We start from the raw sequence: 18,530 nt of genomic DNA, 5'->3' as shown, positions 1-18,530 counted from the left end.
GTGCCGCAACCGGCAAAAACCAACGCAACCGGCAAGAATTATACTACATTTCTAATTGGAGGTATTTTCTAATATTATTATTGCACCTACTTCATATTGGAATAGGATCTTGGAGATGGGAATACCCCGTAACTAAGTAACGTGTGCTCATCACAGATGTGTGCGTCAATTAATTCTAAGAGGTTCAGTATCTTGAACAAGTTTTTCCTTACCATTCTAATTTTTTATTATTTCCCAAACTAAAAGGGCACTTCAACTAACCCGGGTCTAGTTCTTTTCAATGTCTTCAGCTCCGCCATGCAATCTGGTTTGACTTTTTTTTTTTTTTTTTTTCCCTTGAGATTTTGCTTCTTGGCTCCTGTCTAAAAAAATGTCTGCACAACAGATTTATCTAAACCTCTTGCAATTATCTATTTTCTGCTACTTCTTAAAGGAGTTGTCCGACATTAGCTTAACATTTTTTTTTTGAGTTTATCTGTGCTGTATTGTCATATAAAACACCCCTAAACATTTTTCTTTTGTTTTCTAACTTTTGTTCCTTATTGAATTATCCCTTTATTCTCTGCAGACATTTTATTTACCTGTGGCTCAAGCTAACAAGAAATCTTCCAATGCCAAACCTCAGTCATAGCTGGCTCCCCCCGGCCTCACTGTCCATCCCTGCCCTCTGCACACACATTCCCTGTCAGTATTCTGCCCCAGCACTGACCATTATATGTGCGGTAGATGTGAGGTGATTGTGCGGTCACAGTTGAGATATCACTGCTCTGTATATCCAATCATTGGTAGTACAGAGCAGTGATCCTCACATCCACCGCACATATAATGTAATGTCCCCTTTCCCTGTTCCCGTATTTTAGTACTGTGCCCATCCCTGTCCCCGTACTATAGTAATGCCCCTTTCTTTGGGCTCCTCTTCTTGTGGCAGTGCTCTCTCCTGTAGAATTGCCTCCCAGTCTGCCAGTCTTGACATACACAAAAACAACCAAACACCTTTTTCTCACCTGTCCTCGTTCCCTCGATGTCCTGTGTTCTGCCTCTTGCGGCCGCAGCCCCCTCCTTCCTGTTCGCTGCTGGTGCAGGGGCCGTGCAGTCAGCGGTTTATATCAGAGGACTGATCTCCAGGTGCTGTGCAGGAAAGCGCTCTCTATGCAGCTTCACCAGTGATCAGCTGCTGGCCTCTGATTGACCGGCGGCTGATCATAGTGGTATACAGAGCTCGGCTCTGCAGAGCGCCTGGGAATCTGTCGTCTGTTATAAAGCACTGACTGCACAGCCCCCTGTAGAGGCCGCAGTCAGCGCTTTTATATCAGATGCATATTCCAGGGCACTCTGCAGAGCCGAACTCTGTATACAGCTACTGCAATGATGTGCTGCTGGCCTCTGATTGGCCAGTGGCTGATCATTGCAGTAGCTATATACAGCGCTCCCATCTGCAGAGCGCCCGGGAATCAGTCATCTGCTATACAGCGCTGACTGCACGTGCTCCCAACACAGGCAGCATTCAGCAAGGGGACACTGCCTGCATGCCACCAGCAGCATGGGGGCTGCATGCAGCATACAGGCAGCGAGACCCCTGCACTATGGAATGTGGGGAGGGAGGGTGGTGACTCTGGCGCTATGTACCTGCCCAGCAAGGCGGCTACATGATGTTGGCTGTGATGCCCGTCGACAAGACAGCATAAGCACATGCCCAGTCGTCGTGACATCATAGGAAACTTCAAAATCACGGCAGGAGCGGTCACATGACCACTCTGAGCTGGAGGAGAGGGGCTGGCAGCAGAGCAGGTAGGTTACTATCTACTTGCCTGCCCCAATGTAGCCCAATAGTGTAATAAAGGAAAATAAGCAAAATAAGCTGGATAACTTCTTTAATTGGCCAGTAAAATAGCAGGTATATGTGCACTCACCACTTGGGAGTGATTGTCCAGCTTCACATGTGGATGTGGAGCCTGTTTGGACTGCCACCAAGCAGTAATGGTAGGAACAAAGCTGGGGAAAAAAAAAAACAGGAAAATCCACTTGATAAAAACTTGATCCTTTATTTACAGATCATTAAAACCTCTCCATAGATCCATGAATGTCAGCCCATTTACGGATCTGCACTGCACCCTTAGGGGTACTTTGCACGCTGCGACATCGCTAGCCGATGATAGCGATGCCGAGCGCGATAGTCCCCGCCCCCGTCGCACATGCAATATCTTGTGATAGCTGCCGTAGCGAACATTATTGCTACGGCAGCTTCACATGCACTTACCTGGCCTGCGATGTCACTCTGGCCGGCGACGCGCCTCCTTCCTAAGGGGGCGGGTCGTGCGGCGTCACAGCGACGTCACATGGCAGGCGGCCAATAGAAGCGGAGGGGCGGAGATGAGCGGGACGTAAACATCCCGCCCACCCCCTTTCTTCCGCATAGCTGGTGGAGGCAGGTAAGGAGATGTTCCTCGCTCCTGCGGCTTCACACACAGCGATGTGTGCTGCCTCAGGAACGAGGAACAACATTGTATCTCCTACTGGTGCGACATTATGAAAATGTCCGACGCTACACAGATCACCGATTTACGACGCTTTTGCGATCGTTTATCGGCGCATCTAGGCTTTACACGTTGCGACGTCGTTACCGGCGCCGGATGTGCGTCACTAACGACGTGACCCCGACGATGTCGCAGTAGCGATGTCGCAACGTGCAAAGTACCCCTTAGTCATGGAAATGCTGACCAACCTATTACACACTATTTAAAATTATGATTGACCCAATACTTTTATTTGGCACCAAGACTCCAGATAAAGCTGAGCAAAAATGGGAAGTTGACAATACAATCCAGTCTGACAAGGTGTATATTACCCCAGCTATACTTGGGATCTAAGACAGTGATCTGCGTTTTCATTGTCACTCATGTATGCCACATGGTCATGCAACATTATCATGTTTTTCTTGTCCTTTGCTGTCCTTTTTATTGAATACCCATTTTAATTTCCCTCTAGTAGAATCTCCTCAACAATTCCTGTTGGGTATGTTGATTAGCCTTGACTTCAGCATATAAAAAAATCTTCATTATCTAAGACACGATTAGTCAAAAGACAGACCAAGAGCTATTTTATTTGTTTTCACACACAAGTCATATTGGATACCGTATTTTTCGGACTATAAGACACACCGGACCATAAGACGCAACCTGGTTTTAGAGAAGGAAAATAGGAAAATAAAATTTTAAGCAAAAAATGTGGTTATGACACACTGTTATGGGGCAAGGATCTGCTGCTGACACTGTTATGGGGGTAATGTTCTCAAATTCTCTGCTAAGGTACCCCATCCTGGTAATGATCCTCCTGCCTTGCATATGTACCCCATCCTGGTATATGCCCTTATCCTGCTATGTGTCCCCATCCTGCTATGTGTCCCCATCCTGCTATGTGTCCCCATCCTGCTATGTGTCCCCATCCATAATAATAATTTAATTAATTGTATTGATTTAAATAGCGCTATTAATTCCACAGCGCTTTACATACATTGGCAACACGTTCCCCATTGGGGCTCACAATCTAGAGTCCCTATCTGTATGTTTTTGGAGTGTGGGAGGAAACCGGAGAACCCGGAGGAAACCCACACAAACACGGGGAGAACATACAAACTCCTTGCAGATGGTGTCCTTGGTGGGATTTGAACCCAGGACCCCAGCGCTGCAAGGCTGCAGTGCTATCCACTGAGCCACCGTGCCGCCCATCCATCCTGCTATATAACCCCATCCATCCTGCTATATAACCCCATCCATCCATCCTGCTATATAACCCCATCCATCCATCCTGCTATATAACCCCATCCATCCATCCTGCTATATGGCCCCATCCATCCTGCTATATGGCCCCATCCATCCTGCTATATGGCCCCATCCATCCTGCTATATGGCCCCATCCATCCTGCTATATGGCCCCATCCATCCATCCATCCTGCTATATGGCCCCATCCATCCATCCATCCTGCTATGTGGCTCCATCCATCCATCCATCCTGCTATGTGGCTCCATCCTGCTATATCCAGCCATCCTGCTATGTGGCTCCATCCTGCTATATCCACCCATCCTGATAATTAATCCCATCCTGGTATATGGCATGTATTCTGTATCACACACACACAAAAAAAAAAAGTTTATACTCTCCTTTCCTCGCTCCATGCAGCATCGCTACTCCCCCTGTCTGTGGAGGCAGCAGCGCCGCTGGAGTTTGAAGCAGTCATCGGTCACTTCCCTGCAGCATCACAATGTCCTTCTGTCTGCCGGTCAGCTGACCTGCGTGACTAGCGACGCGCACAGCTATGACGTCATCGCTGTGCTCAGCGCTCTCTACACAGATCAGCTTACCGGCACAGACAGGAGGAGATCGCGGTGCTGCAGGGGAACGGTGAGTATGCTGTATTGATTCACTGCCCCCCGCGCTGATGATGATGCGCGGGGGGCAGTGAATACAGCCGCACATGATTACTCCAGCCTGTAGTTGACAGGGGTGATCACGGCCGGCAGATTACTATGCGTGCACCCCCTACCCATCATCCCGCCCACCTGTCAGCACCGGCTTCAGCGCTGAGAGTTGATGGGTGGGATTATGGGCGTGCATATGTAATGAACAGGTCCACGTGGTCACGGCAGGCGCTGCCACAGCCTGCTCGTGCTGCCGATGACCCGCAGCACCCTCATTCCCGGCCGCAGCCCTATATTCAGAACATAAGACGCAACCCTCCCACTTTCCCCCGACATTTGGGGGAATAAAAGTACGTCTTGTGTCCGAAAAATACGGTAATTTTCAGAATGTCCATGATCTCAAAACTAGCCCAAATTCAACAGAAGTAATGAGTGTTTTTTTTAATTCAGCACCTTTAATACTAGAAGTCCCAGAGAGGGGTCATTTAACATTTCTACCATTGAAACCCTATGGAGCTCGAAATTCCTGGGACGTCTAGTGTTAAAATACCCTAAATCCATTGAAAAAAACATTGGCACCTAAATTTTTGAAAACATTTTTTTTTTTTTTTTTGCAGACCTGTGTATTTGGCCAATTAGAGAAATGTTTAGTGAAAAAACAAATTGTCTCTCCAGTAAAGGAGACAAACTCTAGCGCTGCGCCACCTATTGGAAGTAGCGATCCTAAAAGTCACAAGTGGATTTTTAACAATGCTTTGCAATATGATTCAGGATATATAAGCCAGATCAGAATCCCAATTTGTAGACACGGTGTTTCGGGGTGCTTGCCCCTCGTCAAAGTGAAAAAAACAAAAATGAAAAGGGCAGAAAGAAAAGCAGACTAAATTTGTTAGGTCTTTATGTTTGTACAATGTACATTCAGCATTATCTGAACATATTAATTCATGATCCCCTCATGCCCATGGAATGTGTTCATTCAAGTACTATTGCTTTCTGACAGTTTTTTTTTTTTAAGTTAAGAACATTTATAAAAATAAAAAAAGTAATTTATATAACAAAGAGCAACTGAAAATTAAAATATGGCGAGAGCGCTTTAAAATAGTGATGCACAAGCATCTTCTGCACTGCTCAGCTCTTTGAGTATTGGGGTGCTCAGAACGCTCTATGCTCGATCGAGTACCGCAGATGATCAAACTAGCTAAATGCTCCACTCCCCATTCTATTACATGCCCTGACACAGTGCCCATCATCTGCGTACAGCAGGCAGCAGACATCGGCCCACAACCTAAGTTCCATCTTCCCTGCCACCGCCATCCCTGTCATCTGGTTGCAGCTGGCATCACCCTGCAACTTCCATTCCTTGTGCCCCGACCAAGGAAACTGTGTGGTTAGTTCTGATCGAGTCTCCTTTCTGGAAAATAGATTTCGCAATTAGGTGTGGTGTAGAGAAGCTGTGTCAGGGCAGATAAGAGAACTGGAACTCTGGAAGAATATGTTTTAGTTACCCATTGACTCATATTGTGCTTGGTACTCGAGCCGAGCATTTCCAAGCGCTCGACATGCTTGATTCGAGTACCAAGCACCTGAGCACTTTTGTGCTTGATCATCACAACTTATAAATTTAAAATGTGTGCAAGAGCTCACAATCTACAAAAGAATCAGGTGAAGGTAGAAGCTGCTTATATATTAATATAGAGGTAGTGGGGTTATTCCAGATTGTATGCGTTTCTGAAGAGTTGGGTTGTTGTTAATGGTTTCGAAGGTGAACGAGGAGAGTGATAATTTTGGAGTAATAAGTTTCAGAATACAGGGGATGCAGAGGAGGAATTTGAGAGGTGATTGTGATGAGGATAAGACAAGAGGAAAGCAAAGAACTTGTGAGGACCAAAGATGAGGCCACAGAAGAGTAGGTCAGAGATGTATGCAGAGGACAGTTGTGGACAACCTATGGGCCATCATGAATTCAAGAGTCTATTCTTTGTTTACACTGTTATATGGCTTACACTGTTATATGGCTTACACTGTTATATGGCTTACACTGTTATATGGCTTACACTGTTATATGGCTTACACTGTTATATGGCGGCATTTTCTTTTACTCTTGGCTTTGGCTCAGCAAGAAAAAATGCATGCCAAACAGTTAAGCCAGACAGTACAAATATGTGTGCCAATATGTATTTCATGTAATGTAATTCAGTGCTTCTGCTGTTTGAGACTAAGAACGTTATTAGGTTATTGGCCTCTTAGGAACTAAAAACCGCTTGTGATGTGGGGAAAAACCGTAATTATATACAGACTGTATTCGTTCTCCCTAAAGCATGCTGAAATTGTTCTTATTGGAACTCCAATATATCTATTATATTTTTTTCACTGCAACATATTGAAAAATAAATCTTCAATATGGGCTTATTCAGTTTCTTTGTATAGGTTTTCTAATTCAGGAGACTTCATATCAACTTGTGCCAAAAATGTGTGACTGGTACATGTCCTCCTTCCTGTACACGGCCCTTGATCCAGTGCTGCTCTTTATGACCGTGCCCATAAATCACTAAGCCTGCTTCTAGGTAGAATTGGAATTTGACGTTAACAGAGCAATAACTTTATAACTATGATAGAATGTATGGGTTTTGGTTGCTTTATGAAGCTCAGCTTGAAAGCGTTCCACGTTGTGATGTGGCTTTGACGGCTTTCACTATGTACAATGTGTCTTGTTTTGGGGACACTGCTGTCTGTGGGTGTAGGTAAAACAGAAGCCTATTATAAACAGATAATCGTTGGCCTTTATGTACAAGTATGTACACTCATGTAAAGTCTCGTTCATGAAGCTCAAACTAGAAATTGTACTGATTTTAATTGTAAGGCCGGTTTCACATATCCAGCTTTTCGCCAGTTTGCCGGATGCGTTGCACGCCAGTACAGTATAATACAGTACAGTGGCAGCACCGCAACCTCTGGGTAACATGCTCCGGTCACATGACAGCATGTGACCAGCGCTTGTTGCGCTGCAAGTGTACTGTACTGGCGTGCGCCGCATCCGGCGAAAAGCTGGATGTGTGAAACCGGCCTAACTTCTGCAGTAGTTGGTGCCCTGACCACAGATAAAGTTGTGTAGACTCTGTCTGAATGGACACAGCACAAATCTGCCTTTTCAAACAAGTAATCTAAAATCCTCTGTGAATCCATCCAAAGTTTTTTACTTTCTGTAATGTAGCATTCATAAATGTTACTGTATATCTAGTGAGAACGTCACCACAGTTGTGGCTTTTTTAAAAAAAAAAAAAAATGTATGAACGAATATTGTACCTGTATGGTATTCCCTAATGTGGCATATTCTTTTCATTGATGATGCCACTTTTCTTTAACGCGTAGAACCTTTTTGTATTTAGAATTTTACCTCTTGTATCCAAAATGCATTTAACAAAACTGCAGCCAATATGACAAGGGAATGTTAATCAACAGGCTTAAAGGGAAACTTAGCAGGATTTCACCCTCAAACTAGTATGTGCTTGTAGCTCTTTTAAAGACAAGTCATCCAGCAATACCTTTTACATGGACAGTCCATCTCCATTATTGAGAAATCAGTATTTGAATTCAGATGTAAATGAGGATTAAAAATTATTTGTAGATCTGAAGCCTCTCACTCCAGCTCTATTCTGTATGCAGCACTGCCACTTCCTGCTATAGGCTGCTTTCACACATCCGGTTTTTGCAGTGCGGCTTCAAAACCTATGCAACGGATGCGGCGAAAACTGGATCCGTTGCATAAGTTTTTCCATGTGGCCCATCCGTTTTTTTGACGGATGCGGCTTGATACTGAGCATGCGCAGTGCAAAAAAACGCATGCAGCTGCCGGATGCGGTTTTTTTGCCGCAGGACGCCGCATCCAGTGTCCATAGGCTTGCATTGTAAATCGCGCCGGATCGATGGGTCAACGCCTGCGCGATGCGGTGTTTTCGCCGCACAAAAAAACGTGCCAGGCAACTTTCCATTCGGCCACCGCATGGGCTAAATATGCCGCATCTGGCAAAAAACGGACACCACGCAAGGCCATGCGGCACAATACGACGCTAATGCAATTCTATGCTGAAAAAACGCAAGCGGCAAAAAAAAGGTTGCGTTTTTTCTGCACAGCACCGTATTGTGCCGCACTGCAAAAAACGGATGTGTGAAAGCAGCCTTAGAAAGCGCTGGGTGGGAAATAGAACTGTAGTGACAAAGGCTTTAGGTTTAGTCTCAATAGCATATGAATACAAGCGCTGATTTCTTAGTAATGGAGGAATTGCTGGAGTTGTCTTTTGAAAGAGCTACATGTGCAAATGAATAATTTAGGGTATGAAATTCTACTGACAAATTTGTTTAAAATCTTGTCTTCCAGTTACACAGGTCAGTACTATTTCTTGTTCTTAATTATTGGTGATCACCTGGCAAATGAACAAAAGACGTGTGGATCAGGTGACTGGATTGTTTGTTCCGGCCTTAAAGGTAACCTGTCAGCAGATTTGAGGCCTATAAGCTGTGGCCACCACCAGTGGGCTCTTATATACAGCATTCTAACATGCTCTATATAGGAGCTCAGGCCGCTGTGTAGAATGTAAAAATCACTTTATAATACTCACCTAAACGGTCGGTGCGATGCAGATGGGTGTCTCCATTCTATGGCTGTGGCGCCTCCTATTTTGGCCATCTTTGTCCCCCTTCTTCTGAAACCGGCGTGCATGGTGCATCCTACGTCATGGTCCTGCGTAGGAGCACTTCAAAGAATTGTAGTGCACCTGCTCGGGTCCTCAATGCCAGCGCGTGTGCATGACGTAGGATGCATCATGCACGCCGGTTTCAGAAGAAGAGGGACAAAGATGGCCGAAAAAGGAGGCACCAGTACCGGAGAACGGCGACACCCATCTGACCCATGTGCACCGTACCGACCGTTTAGATAAGTATTATAAAGTAATTTTTACATTCTACACAGCGGCCTGGGCTCTTATATACAGCATGTTAGAATGCTGTATATAAGAGCCCAATGGTGGCGGCCGCAGCTTATAGGCCCCAAATCTGCTGACAGGTTCTCTTTAAAAACAATTGACAGCATATCGCCCCATGTAAAAAGAGAACTTGCTGTGGTTAACGTGATGCTGTATGATCAATGTATCAGCCTTTGTAAACTAGCTAAACTAAATAACTGACATTCGAATTGTATGTAGTTAACTGGTGCCTGTTATTGGGCTGAAATTCGGATAGCTAATATGACCCTAAGGCCACGTGCACTCGCTGAGTATTTGGTGAGTTTTTTACCTCCAGGATTTATAAGGCCATGTGCATACATTGAATATTTGGTGACCTCTTTACCTCCAGTATGTGTAAGGCCGGTTCCACACATCCGGCTTTTCGCCGGTTTGCCGGATCCGGGGCTCTCCCATACAGTGACTACAGTACAGTGACAGCGCAACAAGCGCCGGTCACATGCTGTCATGTGACCCAGAAGTTACAGCGCTGTCACTGTACTGTATTGTCTGTACGGGAGAGCGCCGGATCCGGCAAACCGGCAAAAAGCCGGATGTGTGAAACCGGCCTAAGCCAAAACCAGGAGTGGAACAATCAGAGGAAAAATATAACAGAAACACGTCACCACTTCAATAGTATTTTTTACCCCCAGGTTTTGGCTTAGAAATACTGAGGTATAAAAACTCACCAAATATTGAACATAAGCAGTGTGTACGTGGCCTAAAAATGTGAGTAGAGCACTTTTAATCCCAAAACAATCTATGGTAAATGCCAAGCCATTTTTCCAAAATATCTGTTTATTTTAACTATTAATCCTTTTCTTGAAATGGGAGGTCTGATGTCCTGCGCACTCTTGTAGCTTGTTTTGAATTTTAATTCTGTGATTACGAAGGAATAATTATTATTTTATTAATATCCTGCAGCCATGAATAACTCTGAACTTGCTATACCCTATCAACAAGACAAATGGTAACTTTCTTATCGCTAGTCCGATTGCAGGCATCCCTGTTTCCAGCAGTACCATAGATGCTAAAGGGCGCGCTTGTATGGTGAACTGATTTGTTTCTATTGGAACTCTTCAGAGTACCGTTGTAAGGCTGTGCCCACAGGACAATGGATTTTGCCGCGGAAAACCTGTGGATTTATCTGGATTTTCTAGATAAATCCGCAGGTTTTAGCAACTACAGACACTCCCCATGTTATTCTATGGGACATGGGTAGTGCGGTGTCCATATTGCGGTATGTGCGGCTGCGAAATATGCTGCGGATGTCCCACAGCCGCATGTAACTGCTTGTCAATTATTCCTGTGGAAATACCTGCTGAAGTCCCGCCTTTGCACTATGGATATAGAGGTCAGGACTTCTGCAGGTAAGTCGCACAAATGTCCGCAGGTTTTCCGCAACAAAAATGCTCGAATCCCACAGCAATGGCTAGCTGCGGATTCTGGGGAGCTGCTGCGGGAAACCTGCGGACGTACCTGCGGATATATCCGCGGGTACATAGCCTAAGGACTGTTTGGGTCCCAGGTGGATCTCTACGATGCAGTCATGGCCCTGTTCCTAAAATTGCAGGTACACAAACATCTATCCTTGTTCCTTATGTAAGTAGCAGTTTAACCCTTTATGCACTGTTGTCCATAGCCACCGTGACATGAAAGTGGTTAACTTTATACTGGTGGAATCTCCTTTTATGTAAAACGATAGTGGTGTGTAAATGGGTTGCTATGATCCCGGCCAAGGTGGTGCTGTTCTGCAGCACAGACTAGCAGTCCTAAAGGGAGGACTGCCCGAACCTTGTCTATATTTCCGACATTTACACTAGATGGTGAACGCCAAAAAAACAAAACCCTAAATTTACAGTATTGCTATTGTGTTATGCATTCCACTGCAAAAAACAAAAACACTCGCATACTGTAATTTCATTGACAAAAAATGTTACTGTTCTTGAAATAGGACAATGAAAAAATGTCGGTCCTTTAAAAATGGAGTCATTAAAGCACTATCATTGCTTGTGTAATTAATCTACTATTGATTTTCTTGGACAGGTGCTTAAATTGGAGCTGTGAAGTGTTGTCAAACCCTGTACTTGATGATATCTCTGCTTGAGCACAGGTGGGTTACCAGTTAATTTCTCCTGTTTGGCTCTATTTCACATCATAGTAGTATTGCTGCTCTAAAATGTCTTTATACCTCTTTACTCTGTTTCGGTTTACATGCATATACCATGCCAAAAACATTTCGCTTTATGTACAGTTCATTTATAAAAACAAACAAAAAAAACACTGGTTTACTTGCCCTCCCCGGTCCCAGTGTAGTTTCATCGCTACTACCTGGTCTCATTTTTTTCCTGTAATGATGACATTTTGTACCTTTTTAGGTGGTTAAAGGGAACCTGTCACCACTTTTTTGGCCTATAAGCTGCGGCCACCACCACCGGGCTCTTATATACAGTATTCTAACATGCTATATATAAGAGCCAGGCCAGGGGGTATAACATAAAAAACACTTTATAATACTTACCTAACGGTCGCGCGGTTGGCCATATGGGTGTCTCCGTTGTCGGCGCCTCCTCTTTCAGCCATCTTCATCCTCTTTCTGAAGCCTGGGTGTGTGACGCGGCTGCGTCGATCACACTCGCCGGTCCTGCGCAGGCACACTACAATACTCAAAGTGCGCCTGTGCAGGACCTCAATGCTGGCGGGTGTGGATGACGTCGGACCCGTCATGGACCGCGGTTAGAAAGGAAGGAGCACAAAGATGGACAAAAGAGACAGCACTGGACAATGGAGACACCCATAAGGCCCACAGGGCAACCTTTAGGTAAGTATTATAAAGAGTTTTTTTATGTTATACCCCCAGCCTGGCCTCTTATATACAGCATGTTAGAATGCTGTATATAAGAGCCCGGTGGTGGTGGCCGCAGCTTATAGGCCAAAAAAGTAGTGACAGGTTCCCTTTAAGTAAAGCACAGTTTTATGTTTTTGTTTTTATGGGGTTTTTTTTTCATGATCTATACACTATACACATAGGGAAAAGTTTTTGGAAGGTGGGACAAACCCCTGAAGTATATGCTGTAGTTTAGCAAAATTGTCTGTGATTTAAGGCTAGGGCTACACGGCAACTAGATGTTGCTGCTCTTCTCCGTCTTACTGACCCCCTTAGTGAGCAGCGAATGTGCTAAACACAAAAAATATCATGCTGTTGGATGCTTTGCTACATGCTTGTCATGGTCACAGTTCATTTGGGGATTCAGTGCAACTGATTCACTTGTATTGTGCTGCGATATAACTGTGATACAAGCAAAATGTGTCCATGCAGTTTTTGGCTTGGCCAGAGTTGCTGTATAGCCCTAACCGAAAAGGAAAAAGTGTCATTACATAAATCATTTAATTGACTTTATTCGTTAAATCTTTTATTTTTTTATTGTTAGCGCTAACATATTCCGCAGCGCTTTACATACATCAGCAATACTGTCCTCATTGGGGCTCACAATCTAAATTCCCTATCTGTATTGCCTTTGGAGTGTGGGAGGAAACCAGAGAACCCGGAGGAAACCCACACAAACACTTGGAGAACATACAAACTCCTTGCAGATGGTGTCCTTGGTGGGATTTGAACCCAGAACCCCAGCGCTGCAAGACTGCAGTGCTAACCACTGAGCCACCGTGCCGCCCATTGCTTTTTGAAAATAAAGCTGATTTAGTGGTAGGGCGCTTATTAATCCTTGTAGGAAAATTGAAATTGAGAGACCATCTTCTGTACTATTACTGTGCACAATTTATTATAAAAACTGATGAGCACAAAAAATGCAATCATTGCTGATGTATGTACAGTGCTATGGAATTAATGGCGCTATAAAAGTGAATAAATTATTATTATTATTATTATTATTATTATTATTAAGGAATCTTTCAGAGCTTTGGCCATAGAAGCTTACAATGGATAGTCATCTTTTTGTAAAGGATTTGTTTCCAGTGAGCTGTATTTTTAAGGTTTTTGAGTTTGTTTTTCTTTCTTGTTAGTAGGATGAGAGAGATTTTCTAGAACATCACAAACACAACACAACTGACCAGCATATCTGCTATAAAAAGTTTTCAAGCTTGTATATTCAAATCACTTTTGCTTCTTTTTTTTATCATGACATTTTGGGGTCTTAAATGAGTTTTCACAAGAACATAGTTAATTTTAAAGGGCATTTTAATCAATAAATCTTAGAATAATTCTATTTTCCACATTCAATGTTGATCGTAAACAGATCAAGCAACTGACAGAATTTATGGATGGTCGGCTGTTGAGTGTCATCATAAAGAAAGGTGGCTATATTTGTCACTAATTTTTTTGGGGTTTGTTTTTCATGTCAGAAATGTTTATCTCTAAATTTTGTGCAGTTATATTGGTTTACCTTGTGAAAATAAACAAGTGAGATGGGAATATATTTGGTTAAGTTGCCTAATAATTCTGCACAGTAATAGTTACCTGCACAAACAGATATCCTCCTAAGATAGCCAAATCTAAAAAAAAAAAAACACTCCAGCTTCCAAAAATATTGAGCCTCTATATTTATGAATCTTTTGGGTTGATTGAGAACATAGTTGTTGATCAATAATAAAAAAATCCTCTAAAATACAACTTGCCTAATAATTCTGCACACAGTGCATTTATTGGTATTGTTTTGGAATTTGTGAGCATTGTTAATACATTATATATAGATGGAGAGAGAGATAGAGAGAGAGATATGTAGATAGATATATCTATCTCTATATATATATATATTATAGAGATAGATATGTGTGTGTATGTATGTGTAATAAATATATATGAGAGAGAGGTGTGTGTGTATAATATATATATATATATTTCATATTCTCTATCTAGATTGATAGATTATTTATTTATATACACACCGTACTTTTCAGACCATAAGACGCACTTTTTGGGGGGGGGGTGCGTCTTATGGTCTGAATATAGGGCTGCGGGGAATGAGGGTGTTGCGGTGGAGCGGGTCATCGGTGGCACGAGCAGGCTGCAGCAGCGCCTGCCGTGACCACGTGGGCCCGCTCATTTCATATGCACGCCCTTCCCCCCGCCCATCTCTCAGCGCTGAAGCCGGTGCTGACAGGTGGGCAGGGTGATGGGCGGGGGGGGGTGCACGCATAGTAAACAGCCAGCTCGCGTGATCACCCCTGGCAACTACAGCCTGGAGTGATCATGCTCGGCTGTATTCACTGCTCCCCGCGCATCATCATCAGTGCGGGGTGCAATGAATCAATATACTCACCGTTCCCGCCCTGCAGCACCGCGATGTCCTCCAGTCTCCCAGCCACGGCTGTGTGGAGACTAGCGGTGCTGCAGGGATCGGGGCCAGCTCAACACAGCGCTGCCGGCAGACAGGAGGAGCGACGCTGCGTGGAGTGAGGAAAGGTGAGTGTAAACATTTATTTTTTTTTTTTTTTGTGTGCCACAGGATGTAGGACATAGCAGGATGATGGGGATATATGAGCAGGATGATGGCGTATATGAGCAGGATGATGGCGTATATAGCAGGATGGGAGCACATACCAGGATGCAGTATATAGCAAAATGGGGCTATACCAGGATGAGGGACATATATATACACAAGGCAGGAGGATCATTACCAGGATGGGGTACCTTAGTAGAGAATTTGGGGACATTACCCCCATAATAGTGTCAGCAGCAGATCCTCGCCCCATAACAACGTGTCATCACTACATTTTTTGCTTAAAATTTTATTTTCCTACTCTAAAACCAGGGTGCGTCTTATGGTCCGGTGTGTCTTATGGTCTGAAAAATACGGTATATATAATATATTCCTTTCTATATCTACAGTTTGAAAGGGGAAATCCGATCCACTATATTTAGTTTGTGGTGTTATACACATGACAATACTACCAGAAAAAACTAAGTCTATCTAATATATAAAGCTGTGTGTATGTGTGTATGTCCACTAAAGGAATCCGCACTGTCGCATTTACAATCACGAAATTTTGCACAGACACTCCATGTGACCCAGGGAACGTCATAGACTATTTTTGGGTGGCAAAATTTAACGCTGCGCTTTACAATTACTCGCCAAAAATCCTGCCGCCATTAAACTGAATGGAGGTGGGAGCTATAGTTATTAATAGCAACTGTCAGTGGTTGCTATAGGAACAAAATAAACTGTTAGTATAAAAAGCTTATGAGAGAGCCTGAGACGTCCGGGCAAAGAGAGACGGCCGTCCGGGCAAAGAGAGACGGCCGTCCGGGCAAAGAGAGGCGGCCGTCCGGGCAAAGAGAGACGGCCGTCCGGGCAAAGAGAGACGGCCGTCCGTCCGGGCAAAGAGAGACGGCCGTCCGTCCGGGCAAAGAGAGACGGCCGTCCGTCCGGGCAAAGAGAGACGGCCGTCCGTCCGGGCAAAGAGAGACGGCCGTCCGTCCGGGCAAAGAGAGACGGCCGTCCGTCCGGGCAAAGAGAGACGGCCGTCCGTCCGGGCAAAGAGAGACGGCCGTCCGTCCGGGCAAAGAGAGACGGCCGTCCGTCCGGGCAAAGAGAGACGGCCGTCCGTCCGGGCAAAGAGAGACGGCCGTCCGTCCGGGCAAAGAGAGACGGCCGTCCGTCCGGGCAAAGAGAGACGGCCGTCCGTCCGGGCAAAGAGAGACGGCCGTCCGTCCGGGCAAAGAGAGACGGCCGTCCGTCCGGGCAAAGAGAGACGGCCGTCCGTCCGGGCAAAGCGAGACGGCCGTCCGTCCGGGCAAAGCGAGACGGCCGTCCGTCCGGGCAAAGCGAGACGGCCGTCCGTCCGGGCAAAGCGAGACGGCCGTCCGTCCGGGCAAAGCGAGACGGCCGTCCGTCCGGGCAAAGCGAGACGGCCGTCCGTCCGGGCAAAGCGAGACGGCCGTCCGTCCGGGCAAAGCGAGACGGCCGTCCGTCCGGGCAAAGCGAGACGGCCGTCCGTCCGGGCAAAGCGAGACGGCCGTCCGTCCGGGCAAAGCGAGACGGCGAGACGTCAGTCAGGGCAAAGCGAGACGGCGAGACGTCAGTCAGGGCAAAGCGAGACGGCGAGACGTCAGTCAGGGCAAAGCGAGAGGGAGAGACGTCAGTCAGGGCAAAGCGAGAGGGAGAGACGTCAGTCAGGGCAAAGCGAGAGGGAGAGACGTCAGTCAGGGCAAAGCGAGAGGGAGAGACGTCAGTCAGGGCAAAGCGAGAGGGAGAGACGTCAGTCAGGGCAAAGCGAGAGGGAGAGACGTCAGTCAGGGCAAAGCGAGAGGGAGAGACGTCAGTCAGGGCAAAGCGAGAGGGAGAGACGTCAGTCAGGGCAAAGCGAGAGGGAGAGACGTCAGTCAGGGCAAAGCGAGAGGGAGAGACGTCAGTCAGGGCAAAGCGAGAGGGAGAGACGTCAGTCAGGGCAAAGCGAGAGGGAGAGACGTCAGTCAGGGCAAAGCGAGAGGGAGAGACGTCAGTCAGGGCAAAGCGAGAGGGAGAGACGTCAGTCAGGGCAAAGCGAGAGGGAGAGACGTCAGTCAGGGCAAAGCGAGAGGGAGAGACGTCAGTCAGGGCAAAGCGAGAGGGAGAGACGTCAGTCAGGGCAAAGCGAGAGGGAGAGACGTCAGTCAGGGCAAAGCGAGAGGGAGAGACGTCAGTCAGGGCAAAGCGAGAGGGAGAGACGTCAGTCAGGGCAAAGCGAGAGGGAGAGACGTCAGTCAGGGCAAAGCGAGAGGGAGAGACGTCAGTCAGGGCAAAGAGAGAGGGAGAGACGTCAGTCAGGGCAAAGAGAGAGGGAGAGACGTCAGTCAGGGCAAAGAGAGAGGGAGAGACGTCAGTCAGGGCAAAGAGAGAGGGAGAGACGTCAGTCAGGGCAAAGAGAGAGGGAGAGACGTCAGTCAGGGCAAAGAGAGAGGGAGAGACGTCAGTCAGGGCAAAGAGAGAGGGAGAGACGTCAGTCAGGGCAAAGAGAGAGGGAGAGACGTCAGTCAGGGCAAAGAGAGAGGGAGAGACGTCAGTCAGGGCAAAGAGAGAGGGAGAGACGTCAGTCAGGGCAAAGAGAGAGGGAGAGACGTCCGTCCGGGCAAAGAGACGGGCGGGTGGGAAAAGGGACGGACCTGAAAAGAGACGGACCAAGAGAGAGATAGAAAGAGACGGTTACTGTCCCGGGCAACGCCCGGGTACTATAGCTAGTATCTATATATAACAATAATAGTAGTAATAAAAAATGTATTAAAATTCTCACAAATTTAAAAACTGTATTAATAAATACTACAGCTTGTTAAACTGGCAGAAGCCATTACACAGCTCCGTTGTAAAAGAAAAATAATTTAAAAAAAAGTGTAACTAAATAAATATATTGTACAATTTGAAGCTAAAAAAAATCTGTTTCACTATACATAGTTTGTGGTGTTATGCACATTACAATACCACATAAGAAAAAATATATATGGCATATAACAGCTATAACGTTTTGTTTTTTGTCGTGTCTATGAGGGTGTATGAGGACTTGCTGTTACGTGAGGAACTGTAATTTTAATTGTTAAAAAAAGTGACACTCGCCAAGATAGCTAAACGATCAGCTACTTTGATCATTTGGGCCGTTACAGACACTATAATAATAAATATATGTAGTACTTTTTGGTAAGTTTTTTGGTTTCTTTTTCTAATACTAAAGCAATTTAAAAAGAAAAGTTATTCTGTTTCCTTTTTTTACTTTGCTGTTTTGATACACAATCAAAAACTGAGAAAATAAGAATGCACAGAGAAAATGGTGATCACCAAAATAATATTGATTTATTCCATATTAGAAGCTAAGTGAAACAGAGAACATTAAAAACTATTTCAAAAGCCTGATTGGTTGAACAATACAGACTGACTCCTAATGGGGCTCCAGTCAATCCTCTATGATACAAAATGAATGCAGGTACAATCAATTACAAATAATGGACAACAATGTGCAAGGAAAATTAGACCTATATTGGGGCCAGTAACTGTCAATATGAAAGCACCTGAGATAGTTGATGAAATGCGGAGAGATTGCTACCAAAATCACAAACCCTAAAATAAGATATATATATTACCAGCACCAAAAAGAGAGGTATATGTGAGGTAATACGGACATATATCAACCT

General features: G+C 45.3%; 1 protein-coding gene across 2 annotated transcripts in view; it reads left to right on the top strand.

Moving 5' to 3' along the window:
• The window catches only part of PURG (purine rich element binding protein G), a 55,985-nt gene that overhangs the window by 26,412 nt on the left and 11,043 nt on the right, over positions 1 to 18,530 (top strand). For both annotated transcript variants that reach the window (XM_075352465.1, XM_075352464.1), the window contains exon 2: positions 11,459 to 11,525. The gene's annotated coding sequence lies outside the window, so the exon portion shown is untranslated. The remainder of the gene's footprint in view (positions 1 to 11,458; positions 11,526 to 18,530) is intronic.

Source organism: Anomaloglossus baeobatrachus, chromosome 1 (assembly GCF_048569485.1).
Source record: "Anomaloglossus baeobatrachus isolate aAnoBae1 chromosome 1, aAnoBae1.hap1, whole genome shotgun sequence".
Taxonomy (NCBI): Eukaryota; Metazoa; Chordata; class Amphibia; order Anura; family Aromobatidae; genus Anomaloglossus; species Anomaloglossus baeobatrachus.
The sequence above is the reverse complement of the archived record's forward strand: the minus strand, read 5'-3'. Positions and strand labels throughout refer to the sequence as shown.